Raw genomic sequence first — 18,897 nt, 5'->3', positions numbered from 1 at the left:
CCTTCCCTTTCTCCTGAGTCAGGCATTTATGGTACTCGGCCCTGACTGTTTAAGAAAAGAATTTTAGAAAGTTATTTAGATTTTGGGAGTTCACTCAGGAGAGGGGCGGGGTTACAAAATGGCGTCACGGACAGGATCCGACCTCACCTTATTCATCACAATAGGGTGAACGCGGATCCCTTTTATATAATTTTGTGAAAATATCTGTTCTGAAAACCTTGTGGTGTTTATATACTATTGTAAAGATAATTGTTCAGTTGGCATTAATACAGTTTTGAGCAGGGAATTGACCTTAAAAAGGGGAGGGGAGGTTTTGCTTTCTGATTGGTCCCCTCTCATCAGGCAACAGTGGAAGATGGAGGAGTTGCAGAGACAAATCACCGAGCTGAGGAATTCCATGGAAGGCTGGAGACAGAGTGGGCCAAGTCAGCAACCCACTACTGTAGTGATCCAAAAGGAGAAGAATATCCCTGATTTCTACGGGTTTCCTACCCGTCCCGGTGACTTGACAGTGGAGGAGTGGGTGGAGACAGCCAGGTCCGCCCTGAAGATTCTCCGTGTTCCTTTAGAAGATCAGTTAGAGATCCTGAAGGATCATATCAAGGGACAAGCGAAGGACACGGTGAAGTATATGGCTCGGGAAAGAGGACGCACAATAGATGCAGTGTTCGAGTTACTGCTGCAAGTTTATGGGGACAAAGTCCCATTGGGGTTGAGGATACGGGAATTTTACGAAAGGAGGCAACAGGACAGGGAGACCATCCGAGCTTTTGCATACCAGCTCCAGGAGAAGTTAGATGCCATTCGTGCAAGAGATGTCACCCGAGTAGGGTGTCCAGAAAGTGCCTTGAGGGAGCAATTTTTGCTAGGCCTGAGGGATGATACCCTGCGAAGGGAGATGACCAGACGCTGGGAGGAGAACCCTGAAATTAGATTCACAGACTTAATGCAGGCTGCCATCAGGTGGTCAGAAGAGGAGAGAATGCCGGAAATGGGATCTACAGGCGTGAGAATTTTACAGAGAGGACGTGGTGAAACACAGTCGACCCCATCAGAGTCGGGGGTATTGGTTTCAGCACTGACAGAAATAACCAGATTATTGGGTCAGATGGGGAAGAAGCAAGATGAGCTACTGGAACACCAACGAAAAGAGACCCTATACCGGTCGGAGGATGGGAGAAAAGAAAGTGCAGAGGCATACAGGAATACAAGACAGAGAGTCCCTGTGCGTAATGATAGAGGGATGCTAATTTGTTACAGATGCCAGGAACCGGGGCACATAGCCAGGTTCTGTCAAAGTGAGCGAAGGGTGACTTCAGGGATATCACAAGCTAGAAGCATAGGGGAAGATGACCAGCCATCTACGAGTGCAAGTGCTACCAATCTTGAGAGAACAGGAAAGGCTGTGGTGAAATCTGCTACTCCAGAAGAAAAACAGAAAATGACTGTAAGAACACAAAACGCACAGGGGAACCCTGAATCACACTGGGAGAATTTCAAGGAGAAAGCAATTGGGATCAGCCCAGTGGTGACAGTGTCTCTTGGAGGGATTGATACTCAATGCATAATAGATACCGGGTCGAATGTCACCACTGTTGTGGCGAGTTACTTTTATAAGCATTTTAATGATGTCAGCAAATTGCAAGATGCCAGCTGGGTGACTTTAACAGCAGCTAATGGTACTGACTTGACGGTTTTGGGATGCATTGAAGCAGATGTAGAGTGTTTAGGTCAGAGAGTTCCATCCTGCTGCATCTTCATTGTGAGAGACAATTTAAAGGTTAACAAGTCAGAAGAGAATGGTATCCCTGGAATTTTGGGAATGAATGTGCTGCAGTCACTGGAGGGGCTATTCAAAGATTTGTCGTTGCTGTCCCCAGGCTCGAAAAATGCTGGAGTTACACGAATCTGGCACGACATAATACAGAGAAGAAAGTTTAAAGAACATGATTCAACTAAACGATCAGATTTTATTAAGATGACGGGGAACAAAAAACATACCATACCACCATTATCCGAGAAAATTTTCAAAGGTAAATGCCATAGTGTGAAGGGAAGGACCGCATGCATTATGATGGTGACTGCTGGCAATGAGAAGGATGGGGCAGAGACCCCCAGTAGTAAAAACAAGGAAGAAGGATGCCCCAGCACTGAGTATGGTGGGGGGAGGACCCCAAACAGTGTTGGGAAGGATGGTGAAAAGGGGACAGAAGAAAGGTCACCTAGTGCCTATAAGGAAGGGGAATCTGGGGTAAAAACTGAAGAAAAAGAAGCAAAGGAGAAAGAAGAAGAGAAGGAGTCAAGCAGCGAGAGCAGTGAAGGCGAATTCAGCAGCGATGAGGAGGAAGACGAAGTAAAAGCTGATGAAAAGGGGGCTGAAAACTCGGAAGGGAGCACAGAAGGCAGTCCAGGAACAGCTGCAGCAGCAGGGGATAAAGCGAAGCTAGAGACCCCAGGGGCCGGAACAGAGGTGGAAGAAACCACCACGGAACCAGCTACAGTGGAAGAAAACATTAAAGAAGATGAGGGGAAATTACAAGTTGCTCGTGACCTGGCTAAAGAGTTTTCAGAGCAAAGCGGTTTGAAAGTGAAAAGAGCATATGATCAACATGCCTGCGGACAGATACTGGAACCTGGAGCGTGGGTTCTAATCAGAAAGCAAAATTTTGGGGGACGCCATAAGCTGCAAAATATTTGGGAGAAGGAACCATATAAAGTGGTGGAAAGATTGGGAGTTGGCAATAACGTATATAGAGTTCAGACATGTTGTGGGAAAGAGAAAGTATTACATAGAAATCAATTAAAACGAATTGATTGGGTTGTTGATGAAAATATCCCTTGTTCAACTATTGATATGACAATGCCAGAGGATGTTGAATCCTTAGAACGTGAACAATTGTCTAAGGAGCTGGATAAGACCAAGATGGAACAGCCTGAGACATCTTGGCTTATCATTACTAATCGGGCTCCTTATGAGTTGGAACAAAACAAAGTCTGTGATTCTGTTACCGGGGTGGAGCTGGGTAAACGAATATCTGAGAGAACCACAAAGGGAAAAGTTTCTAAATTCTTGCAAGAGCATTTTATCATGTAGTACAGTAGAGTTCAAATAACATAAAAGTTTGATGTAAAGGGAGAATGTTTTAATATCAAGATGGGAGGATATGAGGTGGGTGAAATGAAAAAAAAATGTTTATTGCTTACATTTTTTTTATTTGGCTAGGCCGAATGTAACCCAAGGGGTTAAATAATCTCAACTGGGCTGACTAAAGGTTCTATTCAGTGACATCATTCTCAGACATCACTCAGCTGAGCAATTGGTTGTCTGGGAAACGGCTTGCTGGGCAGTTGGGAGGTAAGGTTGAAGCTGGTAGGATGTATGTTAACTGAGTACAGCTGTGTGTTACAGAAAGTTTATTTTTAAAGAGAATATGTTCTGTGGTTAAGGTGACTGATTTAGGAAAGAGGTGATTGCTGGTAGCTACAGTGTTTCAGCAGTCTGTCACATTTGTAATATGATGAAAGTGTGGTGACTGATGATACTGAGATCTGTATGTGACCAGGCTGGGCAGTAAGTAGCACAGCTCCTGACTAATTCTGCCATGGAAAAATCTGGATTTAGAATAAATCTGAAACTGCTGTAAAAGCTGTTATTTAGAGTCCTGGCAGATAAGAGGGAATAAAAAAACACTTCTTTTAAGTGTTTGATTAAGGATCACCTAGTTGGGCTGAGTATGCAGTGAGCCCTGTTGATTGTAAGAATTGAGTATCTTATTAATTCTGGTGACAGAATATGTTAATACTGGAAGAGGATAGGGGTTATTGAATTGATTTCTGATGGGATAACTGTGGGAGGGAATAGAATAGGGAAAAATAATTATATGTTTATTTTAATTGGGCTAGCTAGTTAGGGACAACATTTAAGTGTGCCTACAGAAAACGTGTTGAGTGGTTTAGTTAAGTTTAGGGTTTTCAATTGTTGATTTTTAGAAGCTTAGGTTAGTAGGTGCTTCAGTTCCTGAAACCTGCACTCTGGCCAGAGATCATCACTGCAGTGAGTCATATGGTACCCAACGTGTAAAAGAGGAAAGGAAAGAAGAAGAAGGCGGGAATTGAAGTATCCTTTCACATCTGTGATCCGCTGGACTGGAATCATCAAAACAAAACCAGTAAAGTCAAGAGAGTAAAATAATAAACTTTTATACTAACCTTGTGTAGTTTGGAGAACCTGCAGGAGAGAGGAGAGAGAAAAAAACAAAGGATCAGTTCTTAATATTTGACATAGGCAGTTTAGACTTGTTATATGTGCACATATAAATAGATACTTATCTGATACTGTTTAATTGCTGGAGGTGGTGTCTGGGAGAGAAGCTGGGGAAAGAAACAGAATTAAACATAGAATCAAATGATAGAGGTAAAGGTTATCCAAATTTGTAAAAGTCCATGATGTTAAGTTGTAACTGTATGCTGAATGTTACTAAGTTGATGTGAATAGCAACCGAGTGATTGCAGTAGGAGTTGCAAAACTTGTGTTCACTGAAGTTAAAACTTTAATACAATAAATTTGTTTTTTCCTGAAAAATTCATTCCATCTGAATTAATATTTTTTTTTTGTATCCTTCCCTTTCTCCTGAGTCAGGCATTTATGGTACTCGGCCCTGACTGTTTAAGAAAAGAATTTTAGAAAGTTATTTAGATTTTGGGAGTTCACTCAGGAGAGGGGCGGGGTTACAATAGGAGCCAACTTTTCAAAATTATTGGGGGTGCTAAGCCCAATGGAAATAACCCCTCCCTGGACACATACTACTACTTAACATTTCTAAAGCGCTACTAGGGTTACGCAGCACTGTACAATTTAACATGGAAGGACAGTCCCTGCTCGAAGAGCTTACAATCTAAAAAGACAAATGTACAGTTAATCAGATAGGTCAGACAGATTGGGGCAACCTATATGTTCGAAAGGTTAGGTTCCGAATGCAGCATTGAAGAGGTGGGCTTTAAGCAAGGATTTGAAGATGGGTAGGGAGGGGGCTTGGCGTAGGGATTCAGGAAGACTGTTCCAGGCATAGGGTGAGGCAAGGCAAAATGAGTGGAGCCTGGAGTTGGCTATGGTGGAGAAGGGTACTGAGAGGAGGGATTTGTCGTGTGAGCGGAGGTTACGGGCAGGAACGTAGGGACATACAGACACTTTTCTCAATATTGGGGGTGCTGAAGCACCCACAGAGTCGGCTCCTATGACTTCAGACTATTCACATTCACATAGTTATTCAAAGGTCAATTGAGTCAACGGAGCATAGTAGGATCCGTCAGATCAGCGCACTTTTCCCCTAATTTGGCTAAATGAGCCAAGCATATGTCTATAAAGGGTAGCAACGCAATCCTCATCAATCCTTAGATGTACCTCTTTATATTTTTTAGCTTTTATAGCTTTTTCATTTTAAATATTTCAGTTACCAATATATATGCTACATTCACAGCGTATTTTCCAGGTAGTACTTAGCTTTCATTAGATTCTTAATGCTGGAGACCAGATGTTACCTTGACATAGATCCATGTTTCGCGTAAAGACACTGTTTCAAGGTAATCTCCCATGAAAAGATAGATATTCTCCATGAATAATTTTATTTTTTGGTTACATTTGTACCCCGCGCTTTCCCACTCATGGCAGGCTCAATGCGGCTTACATGGGGCAATGGAGGGTTAAGTGACTTGCCCAGAGTCACAAGGAGCTGCCTGTGCCTGAAGTGGGAATCCAACTCAGTTCCTCAGGACCAAAGTCCACCACCCTAACCACTAGGCCACTCCTCCACTGTTGCTACTATTTGAGATTCTACATGGAATGTTGCTATTCCACTAGCAACATTCCATGTAGAAGTCGGCCCTTGCAGATCACCAATGTGGCCGCGCAGGCTTCTGCTTCTGTGAGTCTGAGGTCCTGCACATACGTACGTGCAGGACGTCACTCACAGAAACAGAAGCCTGCGCAGCCTTCTACATGGAATGTTGCTAGTGGAATAGCAGCATTCCATGTAGAATCTCCAATAGTAGCAACATTCCATGTAGAAGTCGGCCCTTGCAGATCACCAATGTGGCCGTGCAGGCTTCTGCTTCTGTGAGTCTGACGTCCTGCACGTACGTGCAGGACGTCAGACTCACAGAAACAGAAGCCTGTGCAGCCTTCTACATGGAATGTTGCTAGTGGAATAGCAGCATTCCATGTAGAATCTCCAATAGTAGCAACATTCCATGTAGAAGTCGGCCCTTGCAGATCACCAATGTGGCCGCGCAGGCTTCTGCTTCTGTGAGTCTCTGACGTGCAGGACGTCAGACTCACAGAAACAGAAGACTGCGCAGCCTTCTACATGGAATGTCGCTAGTGGAATAGCAACATTCCATGTAGAATCTCCAATAGTAGCAACATTCCATGTAGAATCTCCAATAGTATCTATTTTATTTTTGTTACATTTGTACCCTGCGCTTTCCCACTCATGGCAGGCTCAATGCGGCTTACATGGGGCAATGGAGGGTTAAGTGACTTGCCCAGAGTCACAAGGAGCTGCCTGTGCCTGAAGTGGGACCCCAGGACCAAAGTCCTCCACTGTTGCTACTATTGGAGATTCTACATGGAATGTTGCTATTCCACTAGAAACATTCCATGTAGAAGCCTGCCCTTGCAGATCAGCAACGCGGCCACGTACGAGCAGACTCACATGTAGAAGGCTGCGCAGGCTTCTGTTTCAGGACGTCAGACTCACAGAAGCAGAAGCCTGCGCGGCCACATTGGTGATCTGCAAGGGCAGGCTTCTACATGGAATGTTCCTAGTGGAGGAGTAGCCTAGTGGTTAGTGCAGCGGACTTAACCCTCCATCATCTCAGGTACAAATAAGTACCTGAATATACTGTGTAAAGCCAGTGGCGATCCTAGGTCGGCTGCCACCCGGGGCGGATCGCCGCTGCACACACACCACCCCCCCCCCCCCGGGTGCAGCAGCATCCGTCCCCCCAGAGTGCAGCATGACACCCCCCCCAGCGCAATGATGCCCCCCATCCCCGGCGCATCAAGCCCCCCCCCCCCAGCGCAATGATACCCCCCTCCCCGGCACATCAAGCCTCCCCCCAGGTGCATTCTTGGCTGCTGGAGGGTGCAGAGAGCAGCCGCGCGCCTGTCGGCTCCACTGGCTCCTTGCTTCCTCTGCCCCGGAACAGGAAGTAACCTCCAGCAGCGTGCACCTGGGGCGGACTGCCCCCACCACCCTGCCTTTCCTACGCCACTGTGTAAAGCGCTTTGAATGTAGTTGCAAAAACCACAGAAAGGCAGTATATCAAGTCCCATCTCCCTTTCCCTATCTGAGATTCTACATAGAATGTTGCTACTATTTGAGATTCTATATGGAATGTTGCTAGTGGAGGAGTAGCCTAGTGGTTAGTGTAGCAGACTTTGATCCTGGGGAACTGGGTTCAATTTCCACTACAGCTCCTTGCGACTCTGGGCAAGTCACTTAACCCTCAATTGCCCCAGGTACAAATAAGGACCTGTATATACTATCAGGCTTATTTTTGAAAGAGAAGGACACCCATCTTTCGACACAAATCGGGAGATGGCATCCTTCTCCCAGAGTTGCCCAAATCGGCTTAATCGCAGGGACAACCAAAGTTCCTGAATGCATGTCGGAGGCATAGCGAAGGCGGGACTGGGGCGTGCCTAACACATGGGTGTCCTCGACCCATAATGGAAAAAAAAGGGCGTCCCTGATGAGCACTTGGGCGACTTTACCTGGTCCGTTTTTTGTTACGACCAAGCCGTGAAAAAGTGCCCAAACTGACCAGATAACCACTGGAGGGAATCAGAGATGACCTCCCCTTACTCCCCCAGTGTTCCCTAACCGCCTCCCACCCTAAAAAAATCTTTTAAAAATATTTTTTGACAGCCTCAAATGTCATACCCAGCTCCATGACAGCAGTATGCAGGTCCCTGGAGCAGTTTTAGTGGGTGCAGTGCACTTCAGGCAGGCGGACCCAGGCCCATCCCCCCCCCACCTGTTACACTTGTGGTGGTAAATGTGAGCCCTTCAAACCCCACCAGAAACCCACTGTACCCTCATGTAGGTGCCCCCCTTCACCCATAAGGGCTATGGTAGTGGTGTACAGTTGTGGGGACTGGGTTTTGGGGGGCTCAGCACACAAGGTAAGGGAACTATGCACCTGGGAGCAATTTATGAAGTCCACTGCAGTACCCCCTAGGATGCCTGGTTGGTGTCCTGGCATGTCAGGAGGACCAGTGTACTATGAATGCTGGCTCCTCCCACAAAGGGCTTGCATTTGGTTGTTTCTGAGATGGGCGTCCTTAGTTTCCATTATCGCCAAAAATCAGAAACAACCAAGTCTAAGGACGACCATCTCTAGGGACAACCTAAATGTTAAGATTTGGGCATCCCCAACCGTATTATCGAAACGAAAGATGGACGCCCATCTTGTTTTGATAATACGGGTTTCCCCGCCCCTTCACCAGGACATCCTGAGAGGACGTCCTCAGGAAAACTTGGGTGCCCCTTTCGATTATGCCCCTCTATGTAAAGCACTTTGAATGTAGTTGCAAAAACCACAGAAAGGCAGTATATATCGAGTCCCATTTCCCTTTCCCTATAGGGAATCTGGGCATATGTGTGTATATTGCAATTTTGCCCCAGGAACACCTACTGAGAGATCATGCAAGTCCACATGCTCTTATGGGCCTGTATCTATTTATGGTATTTTATAAGAGCTATTTTCTACATTCAAAATATTCTTTGCACATGGAAAATGCTTTATTAAATTATCCCTGTAATATATGTTCAGGGCCCAACTTAACAAAAGGCAAGGGGAAATCTGTGGGGAAACCCCTTTGATGAATCAGGTCCAATCATCATGTAAATTGTGCAGGATTTCTTTATAAAAACAAGATTCTACACAAACGAAATAGTTCATTATTAGCACATCTGGAAAAGCACTGGCGTGAAATGACATGCTCGGTTTTCGTTTACTTCTGCCTCCAGTGGAAAATACTGTCGCCTCAAGGATAATAAAATATATTTTATGACCCAGGCTTATTTTGTTCCTATCAAGCAAGGTGCATTAAAAATGAAGCAAAGCACTCTCGGTTTATTTTAAGCCATGCTTGTTTGAGGAAATTGAGCTTTAATCTTCAGCAAAGAGTCCCTGAACAGCAACTCTTACACAGATCCTAAACGCTAAGGAGAGCAAATAAAATGGATCACAGACGAAACACTACGACAGCAGAGCAATTTCTTTTCTGTTATTTACTCCCTAATTCTATAAAAAGCTCTAAAAAATGTGCATGCAAATTTATGAGCAATTTAATTGAATAACAAGCCAATTAGCACCAATTACTGGCACCAATTAGATTCAATTAGCATGTAAACTTAGGGATGGGATTCACACCTAAATTTTATACATGAGTCAGAAAAGGGAGAACGGAAATGGGAGGGTGGATCGCAGCGGACTTTTAGTTACTAGCGTAATTATACAATCAGGAGACTCCGTGCCTAAATTTTACTTGTGAATTGGAAAAGGGGGCACAGAAATGGGAGGGCCATGAGCAGATCAATCTGGTGCAGGACTTCTAGTTACACATGTTAGAAACACTCTAAATTTAAACAGGGATATTCAGACTAGTTCAATGTAAATTCTACGTATTAGAAAGTTTTGCAGGTGTCTCTCTTTGTAATTGTAGGATTAAACCTCTGAAATCCTTACTTTCAAAATTAACCAACAGGGAACCTCAAAGCTCCTAATAGGGAAAATACTAAAAGTATTGAAACATCCACTATTTTAGTCAGGAGTAAAGTACTATCATTGGTACCAGTGAGGGGTAAGAGATTAAAAAAACCACACGCAAAAACTCATATATAAATGAGAAAAACGAGTGGTATAAAAACTCTCCTTCTCCTGCACTAATAATATTAATCAACAAAGTGAGACACCTTACCCTCAAAACTGAAAAACCGGGAAAAGCCCCGGGAAAGCTAAACACAGATCAACAATCCCTCCTTTCAGTACCCTTCTCCACCACCGTCAACTCCAGGCTCCCCCCTTTCTGCCTCGCATCACCCCATGCTTGGAATAAACTCCCTGAGACCATTCGCCAGGCCCCCTCCCTGCCCATCTTCAAATCCTTACTCAAAGCCCATCTCTTCAATGTCGCCTTCAACACCTAACCACCATACCTCTATTCAGGAAATCTAGACTGCCCTAACTTGACATTTCGTCCTTTAGATTGTAAGCTCCTTCGAGCAGGGACTGTCCTTCTTTGTTAAACTGTACAGCGCTGCGTAACCCTAGTAGCGCTCTAGAAATGTTAAGTAGTAGTAGTAGTAGTAACAATTAATGACTTAAAGGATTCCTCCGTATACACAAACTAATATCATGCCTCCAACTTACAATGCCGCTTGAAACTTCCAACCCCAGAATGATATACAAATGTTTGTAATTCGAAAAGTCTCGTGGTACTTAGCTCAGGGCTGTAGTGGCCAGCAGAAGTGGGCTATTGATAGTATGTCCGGAGAGATGATCTTATTTCAGCGAAATTTCATGACACCATCCCGTGTCACCCTTCGACAAGTGCGCCTTGTTTCGCCCGGTTGATAGCTGCCTCAGGAAGGGCACCAAATACAATCCATACAAGACCTCAAACCGAAAAGGCAAACGTGATCGTGATCGCTGATTACACAAAGATGGCGCAGATGGAAACAACGCCAAGGCTTTTAAACCTAGCTGCGTGATATCAGTGATATGTAAACAAAAACGGTTTACATATTAATATAAATCTGGCGTCAAACTCAATGGGGCTCATTTTCGAAAGAGAAGGACGTCCATCTTTCGACATAAATGGAAAGATGGATGTTCTTCTCCCAGGGACGTCCAAATCGGTATAATCAAAACCTGATTTAGGACATCTCCAACTGCGCTCCGTCGCAAGGATGGCCAAAGTTCAAGGGGGCGTACAGAGGCATAGCAAAGGCGGGACTTGGGCGTGCCTAGCACTTGGACATCCTTGACCCATAATCGAAAAAAAAAGGACGTTCCTGACGAACACTTGGACGTTTTCACCCGGACCTGTTTTTCTTATGACTAAGGCACAAAAAGGTGCCCGAAATGATCAGATGACCACCGGAGAGAATCGGGGATGACCTCCCGTTACTCCCCCAGTGGTCACTAACCCCCTCCCACCCTCAAAAAACATCTTTGAAAATATGTCATGCCAGCCTCAGATAGGTGGGAAAATGTGGGATACAAGTGCAATAAATAAACAGCAGCATGCAGGTCCCTGGTGCAATTTTAGTGGGTACTGCAGTGCACTTCAGACAGGCGGACCAAGGCCCATCCCCCCCCCTACCTGTTACATTTGTGGAGGAAACAGTGAGCCCTCCAAAACCCACCAAAAACCCACTGTACCCACATCTAGGTGCCCCCCTTCACCTGTAAGCGCTATGGTAGTGGTGTACAGTTGTGGGTAGTGGGTTTTGTGGGGGGCTTGGGGGGGCTCAGCACACAAGGTAAGGAAGCTATGTACCTGGGAGCAATTTATGAAGTCCAATGCAGTGCCCCCTAGGGTGCCCGGATTTTGTCCTGGCATGTCAGGGGAACCAGTGCACTAGAAATGCTGGCTCCTCCCACAACCAAATGGCTTGCATTTGGCCGTTTTTGACATGGACATCTTTGGTTTCGAAAATCACCGAAAGTCAAAACGTCCATGTCTAGGGACGACCAAATCTAGGGACGTCCAAATTTAAGGATTTGGACGTCCCTGACGGTATTTTCGAAACAAAAGATGGACGTCCATCTTGTTTCAAAAATACGGGTTTCCCCGCCCTTTGATTTTGCCATTTTGCAAGGACGTCCAAATCACAACTTGGACGTCCCATTTGAATAGCAAAAACTATGGTGTAGATTTGTAAAGGAATATTATATGCTGGCAGATTGGGTCCTTGTCACATTTAGTTGAATGTTATTACTTCAGTAGTAAGAGTGAGACATAATTTAGCGTTGGGCATATGTTGGTAAGATGTGTGAATGGTTAGTATGAGTATGTATGGTTTTGTGTTGAGAATGTGAGAGAGAACATAGCAAGAGGTGGCATAGTTAAATCTTATCACTTTGAATACATATTTTCAAAGTAATTTGTTATAAAGTTGAATATGACAGTATTATATGAAGTTACTTTTTCAGGGAGGTATTAAGTTATATAACTAGATTGACTCATTACGAAGTAATAGTTCTTACGTACTGAGAGGCTGTATCTTAAAGGAACCAAAAACTCAAATGTAAATCACTCCCTTCCTCCCAGGCCTCTCTCAATTTCATCCCCCACCCGAGGAGCTCCCAATCTCACAAATACTCCTTATCCTCCCATAGCCCCCCCCCCCCCCCAACCCAGCTTATGTGAACATAGCATCAGTGTCTAGAGGCTACATGGGTCATGATGTGGGAGCATCAGAAGGAAGGGGAAAATTTGCCTTTGACTGTGCAGGCCCCTTTAAGAGGTAGTCCAGGGGCACCGGGCCACAGAATAGCAGCCGGATACTCCTGGACAGCGTGAATAGTGCAACCTGCAGAGTTATTCACATACCAGGGGAGTGACTAACCTACAGTACTGGGATATACCACAGGTTACTCACCTCTGCAGTAAACTAAGCCTGACTTTTACTACACCTTAAATTCCTCTTAGTAAACTAAACAAAGTTTGTAATAAACACCAGTAGATTACAGCAGGGTGTAATTGAAAAAAATTGCTAGGTTTAATTGCGCAACAAATAGTTGTGAACAGACTTTACTGGCATAAACCAAACACTTTATATAGTACATAAGTACATAAGTAATGCCATACTGGGAAAAGACCAAGGGTCCATCGAGCCCAGCATCCTGTCCACAACAGCAGCCAATCCAGGCCAAGGGCACCTGGCAAGCTTCCCAAACGTACAAACATTCTATACAATCAAGCCATTGTGACATCACTAATGAGGTTGGCTCTTATTGGTGGAATGAGCCACTATGACATCACAATAGGTTAAATCACTGCTCTATGTAATAAAAGTGAGCCAAGTAGAGGACATCAAACCTATAAATGGCAAGTGACCGACTCACCTGCAAATGCGCAGTAGAGACTTCCCTCTCTGTCCCGCCCCCGCGTCAAGACGTGATGACGGGGAAGGGGGGCGGGACAGAGAGGGAAACTGCGCTGAAGGGGAGGGAGGGAACCGCTGACGTCGCTACCGCTCCCCCCCCCCCAAGGTAGCCGCTACCGCCCCCCCACCCCCGGAGTCGCCACCACCCCCCCTTCACCCGGCCCGGGCCCTCTCCGTTATTGAACTTACAGCAGCGCCGAAACAGCAGCAAGCAGCTCAGCTTCAGCTCCCGTCGGCCTTCCTTCCCTGCCTGTGCCCCGCCCTCGCCGACGTGACGTCACACGAGGGCGAGGCACAGGCAGTGAAGGAAGGCCAACGGGAGCTACTGCTTGCTGCTGTTTCGGCGCTGCTGTAAGTTGAATAACGAAGAGAGGGCCCGGGCCGGGTGAAGGGGGGGGTGGTGGCGACTCCGGCGTGGGGGGGGGGGCGGTAGCGGCTACCTTGGGGGGGGGAGGGGACATGGGACGTCTCAGAAGGAGGGGGGCCTTGGAGCTGGGAGGGAGGGAGGGAAGGAAGGGGGCCTGGGGAGCTGTGGGGGCCTGGGGCCTTGGAACTGGGAGGGAGGGAAGGGGGCCTTGGGAGCTGGGGGGGCCTGGGCTGGGGGGGCCTGGGCCTTGGAACTGGGTGGGAGGGAGGGCGGGGGGACTTGCAGCTGGGAAGGGGGGAGGACTGGAGCCTTGGAGCTGGGAGGGAGGGCAGGGGGGCCCTTACAGTTGTGAGGGAGAGCAGGGGGCCTTGGAACTGGGAGGGAGGGAGCTGGGGGGGCCTGGGGCCTTGGAACTGGGAGGGAGGGAGGGAGGGCGGGGGGCCTTGCAGCTGAGAAGGGGGGAGGACTGGAGCCTTGGAGCTGGAGGGCAGGGGGGCTGTTACAGTTGTGAGGGAGAGCAGGGGGCCTTGGAACTGGGAGGGCGGGAGGGCAGGGGGCCTTGGGAGCTGGGGGGGAGGGCCTGGGGCCTTGGGAGCTGGGGGGGAGGGCCTGGGGCCTTGGAACTGGGAGGGAGGGAGGGCAGGGGGCCTTGGGAGCTGGGGGGAGGGCCTGGGGCCTTGGAACTGGGAGGGAGGGCGGGCAGGCAGGGGGCCTTGCAGCTGGGAAGGGGGGAGGACTGGAGCCTTGGAGCTGGGAGGGAGGGCAGGGGGGCCCTTACAGTTGTGAGGGAATGGGGCCCCTTACAGTTGTGAGGGAGAGCAGGGGGCCTTGGAACTGGGAGGGAGGGAAGGGGCTGGAGCTGGGGGGGAGGGCCTTGGAACTGGGAGGGAGGGAGGGCAGGGGGCCTTGCAGCTGGGAAGGGGGGAGGACTGGAGCCTTGGAGCTGGGAGGGAGGGACAGAGGGGGCCTTGGAGCTGGCAGGGAAGGAGGATGGCAGGGGCTTTGCAGCTGCAACGGGAGGGGGGCCTTGGGGAAAAAAAACATTCCAATACCCGCCCGTTTTTACGGGCTTAACGGCTAGTAAGTACATAAGTAATGCCACACTGGGAAAAGACCAAGGGTCCATCGAGCCCAGCATCCTGTCCACGACAGCGGCCAATCCAGGCCAAGGGCACCTGGCAAGCTTCCCAAACGTACAAACATTCTATACATGTTATTCCTGGAATTTTGGAGTTTTCCAAGTCCGTTTAGTAGCGGTTTATGGACTTGTCCTTTAGGAAACCGTCCAACCCCTTTTTAAACTCTGCTAAGCTAACCGCCTTCACCACTTTCTCCGGCAACGAATTCCAGAGTTTAATTACACGTTGGGTGAAGAAAATTTTTCTCCGATTTGTTTTAAATTTACTACACTGTAGTTTCATCGCATGCCCCCTAGTCTTAGTATTTTTGGAAAGCGTGAACAGACGCTTCACATCCACCTGTTCCACTCCACTCATTATTTTATATACCTCTATCATGTCTCCCCTCAGCCGTCTCTTCTCCAAGCTGTATAGCCCTAGCCTCCTTAGTCTTTCTTCATAGGGAAGTCGTCCCATCCCCGCTATCATTTTAGTCGCCCTTCGCTGCACCTTTTCCAATTCTACTATACCTTTCTTGAGATGCGGCGACCAGAATTGAACACAATACTCAAGGTGCGGTCGCACCATGGAGCGATACAACGGCATTATAACATCCTCACACCTGTTTTCCATACCTTTCCTAATAATATCCAACATTCTATTCGCTTTCTTAGCCGCAGCAGCACACTGAGCAGAAGGTTTCAGTGTGTTATCGACAACGACACCCAGATCCCTTTCTTGGTCCGTAACTCCTAATGTTGAACCTTGCATGACCAGTGTACAGTCAACAAGAAGCAGTGGATTTTTTCCTGGGTTCCCTCTCTCTGGAACAATTTGCCATTAAATCTCTACTCAATTGTCTTATAGACAATTCAAAGCTAATTTAAAAATTCATCTGTTTACCATTGCACTTAATGTCTCCTAACTGCGGCAGTAGACATGATAGTTCTGAATGATCATTTGATTTGAGTCAATCTATTTAATCAAAAAACAAATATAGATATAGATATAAAATAATCAATGTACAGTTTCATTTTCCAGATTTGAAAATAAACATAAACCTACAGCCCACTCATTGGAGCAGAGTTCAGAAAAATTGCTGTAGAAAGTCTATGAGAATCCAGAGAAGAAAACTGTTCAATTAAATCCTGATAGGCAGAGGAATATCCATAATGCTACAATCTTCTGTGTTTATATAACAGAAGAAAGGAGAATCTTTCTTCCTGGAAAGCTGATGCATCAGAAAATGCACAAACCACTGAATACTTAAAAGAAGTATCAGAAAAGCTGTAACAAACTGTGAAAAAACAAATGTTCAAATGCCTAGTACACAGCTTTGTCACAGATTATGCTGCAAATGTTCCAGGTAAGAAGAAATGTAGAAGAAACTGAAGAAAGCCTGAAAATAATTACAAAGGACTGCAGCGTTTATCTTGTGCACTTCCTAGTAAAAGACTTCATAAATAAGGGTAATGTGGAAACAAAATACTTCTGAAGCAGCCACTTTGCGGCAGCTGCTCTGAAGAAGGAAGAAATTCATTATCTTATGAGATAAAAGTCCAGTGGCACTCAGTGGTGTACTGAGTACTGCATTCAAGAACTGGCCTAATCTGATGGCAGTTTGTGAACAAAAACTGGAAATCTCATAGCCAAAGTTGTAAATATTTTTGCTCTGGGCACCAGTGTTTATTGCTGGCCCCGACTCCCCCCCCCCCCCCCCAAGTCCTTTCTCAGTGGGCAGCCTGTGAAGGTGGAAAGGGAGAAGGGAAGGAGGGTTGGAACTGAGCAGCCTCAGTTGTCAGTGATCCTAGGACTTGAGATGCAGCTACTGGGGGCAGAGGGAAGGAACTGTCGTGTTCTCGAGGACCTTGGCATTCTGTCAGGCTTCTTCCCCGGGAACCCTGGGTACGTGAGTCCTTGGACCACGGCCGAGGAGCGGCAGTGGCAGGCAAGATCACCTTCGGAGCAGAGAAGAGACAAGGCTGGACTGGAACCCCGGACTGGAGTCCTGCACTGGAACACTCGGGACTGGAACGCACCGGACCGGAACACACTGGAGTAGGCTTCCCTACGCTTAGCTGCCTTTCCCCGAGGGTTGAGCCCTCAGGTTCGAGCAGCCGGTAGGGCTTACAGGAAAACCAGAACTGGAACCAGCAACAGGTATAACCGGAGTCAGGATCCAGCGGTCCGGGTTCCGGCAGTAGGCAGGTTCAATGGTCACAGAAGGGCTGGAAACCCACAGAGCAATGGACACAGAAGGGCTGGAAACCCACAGAGCAATAAACACAGAAGGGCTGGAAACCCACAGAGCAATAAACACAGAAGGGCTGGAAACCCACAGAAAAAGCCAAGGAAAGCTAACTGTGCAAACAGCACACTAACCTCGGGACCTAAGGCACTGCGGAAGCATTGGCAATGCAAAGGCAAGGGCTGCAGTCTCTAAGTGATTAATAAAGCCCTTCAACACCAGAGGCACAGCTGCAGCAATCGCCTTGCCTCCAAACAGAGGCTTGACACTCAAAGAAGTCAGCCCACAGGAAGGACAAGCGGGAGCCATCTTGGATACTGGCAAAGAGGAGTCGGCAGCCATCTTGGAAGAGGCATAGCCCACACAGGTGAGGTCCAGTAAGGCAATCAGCACACAGAGCCAGAGAGAAACTAAGACAGAGACAGACACAGAGACAAGCAGAAGCCAGCACAGCCACTGACTCCCAGAAACAGGGTAAGTATGAGGGTGGTCATGGCCACAGACGTGACAGGAACATACACTATGGTGGCAGTTCTACAGATTTTGGTGCGTCAGATTCTCTTATAGAGTACTAGAATAAGCCCCCTAAATATTGTTCAATGGCATAGGTAAATCAACATGCCTCAGTACGGCAAGTTGAGCATATATGTGGAAGACACGCCCATGTCCCATTATGCTCCACCCATAGGAACACCCCCTTGCACTTATGTGCTTATCCCCCAGATTCTATATATCGCACTCAAAATTGTGTGCCAAATTGGGGTGCAAATTGATTAATGAGCCCTTAACTAGCAATAATTGGGTGCTATCAACTAATTATGATAGCTAATTGGCTTTGATTAGAAGTTGTACGCACATCTGGCTGTGTGCTATTCTATGAGGATTGGTGCCCAACTTTTCTAGCGTGTATCTGAAAAGGGGGCATGTTCAGGGGCATGTCGAGCATTCCCAAAAGTTGCCCACGGAATTACAGAATTTGGCCTATCTTGGGCACTAGCATTTACATCTGGTTTCATCAGGGGTAAGTAAGTCCAGCACCCAAAAGTTAGGCACAGAATCCATGCCTAAGAGCTTTTCTATATAAGGCTCATCCCTTTTATAGAATTTCCCCTTATCACCCTTACACACGCCCTTATAGAAATGCACGTGCTTCACAGGAGCACAGGTATGAATTGCCCTTCACACCCCATCCCAGCTTTCTCGGGATGAGGAACTGGTTCCTGAATCTTCACTACCCCAGCTGCAAAGGACTAAAATATAAATCAACATATGCATCCAGCTTCTCCTACATAAGCACGCAACTATGGAATGCCCTGCCGACTGCCATCAAAACAATACACAACCTAACAAACTTCCGAAAGTTATTACAAACCAACTTGTTCGAAAAGGCATACCACAATGATCCATCCTAATTACCAGAAAACGAAACCCATACCAGAACGGGACAAAACCGAACTCTCGACACTGGATTGCTTAACTGTACTTTGGCACTAATGAACTTTATCGTTATACCACTCTACTTCTCATTACAGAAACGAACTCTCTACACTTGATTGCTTACCGTTCCCTGTCACTCATGAACTCTATAGCGATACCACTCTATTTCTCATGCCAGAAATGAACTCGCTACACTTGATTGCTTAATCTACTCTGTCACTTAAGAACCATTTTGTATTTCTCATTCCGGAAATGGCGATCGCCATTACGGCATTATGTAAGCCACATTGAGCCTGCAAATGGTGGGGAAATGTGGGATACAAATGCAACAAATAAATAAATAAATAAAAATGATACTGTCACAATTTCTTGTATCTTTGTATTGATATTTCTAGTTTGAAATAGTTTATTTATTTATTTATTTATTTGTAACATTTGTATCCCACATTTTCCCACCCATTAGCAGGCTCAATGTGGCTTACAAAATACTGTAAAGGCGAACGCCAAGTCCGGTAGGGGTAAACAAATATAGATTGAAATAGGGGT

General features: G+C 46.6%; 1 protein-coding gene across 1 annotated transcript in view; it reads left to right on the top strand.

Annotated features, from left to right (window-relative positions):
* LOC115476308 (RNA-binding protein Raly-like) overlaps positions 1-18,897 on the top strand; it is a 99,938-nt gene that overhangs the window by 17,395 nt on the left and 63,646 nt on the right. The gene's annotated exons all lie outside the window — the stretch shown is intronic.

Source organism: Microcaecilia unicolor, chromosome 8 (genome assembly GCF_901765095.1).
Source record: "Microcaecilia unicolor chromosome 8, aMicUni1.1, whole genome shotgun sequence".
Classification (NCBI taxonomy): domain Eukaryota; kingdom Metazoa; phylum Chordata; class Amphibia; order Gymnophiona; family Siphonopidae; genus Microcaecilia; species Microcaecilia unicolor.
This window is presented reverse-complemented; position numbering and strand designations above follow the sequence as displayed.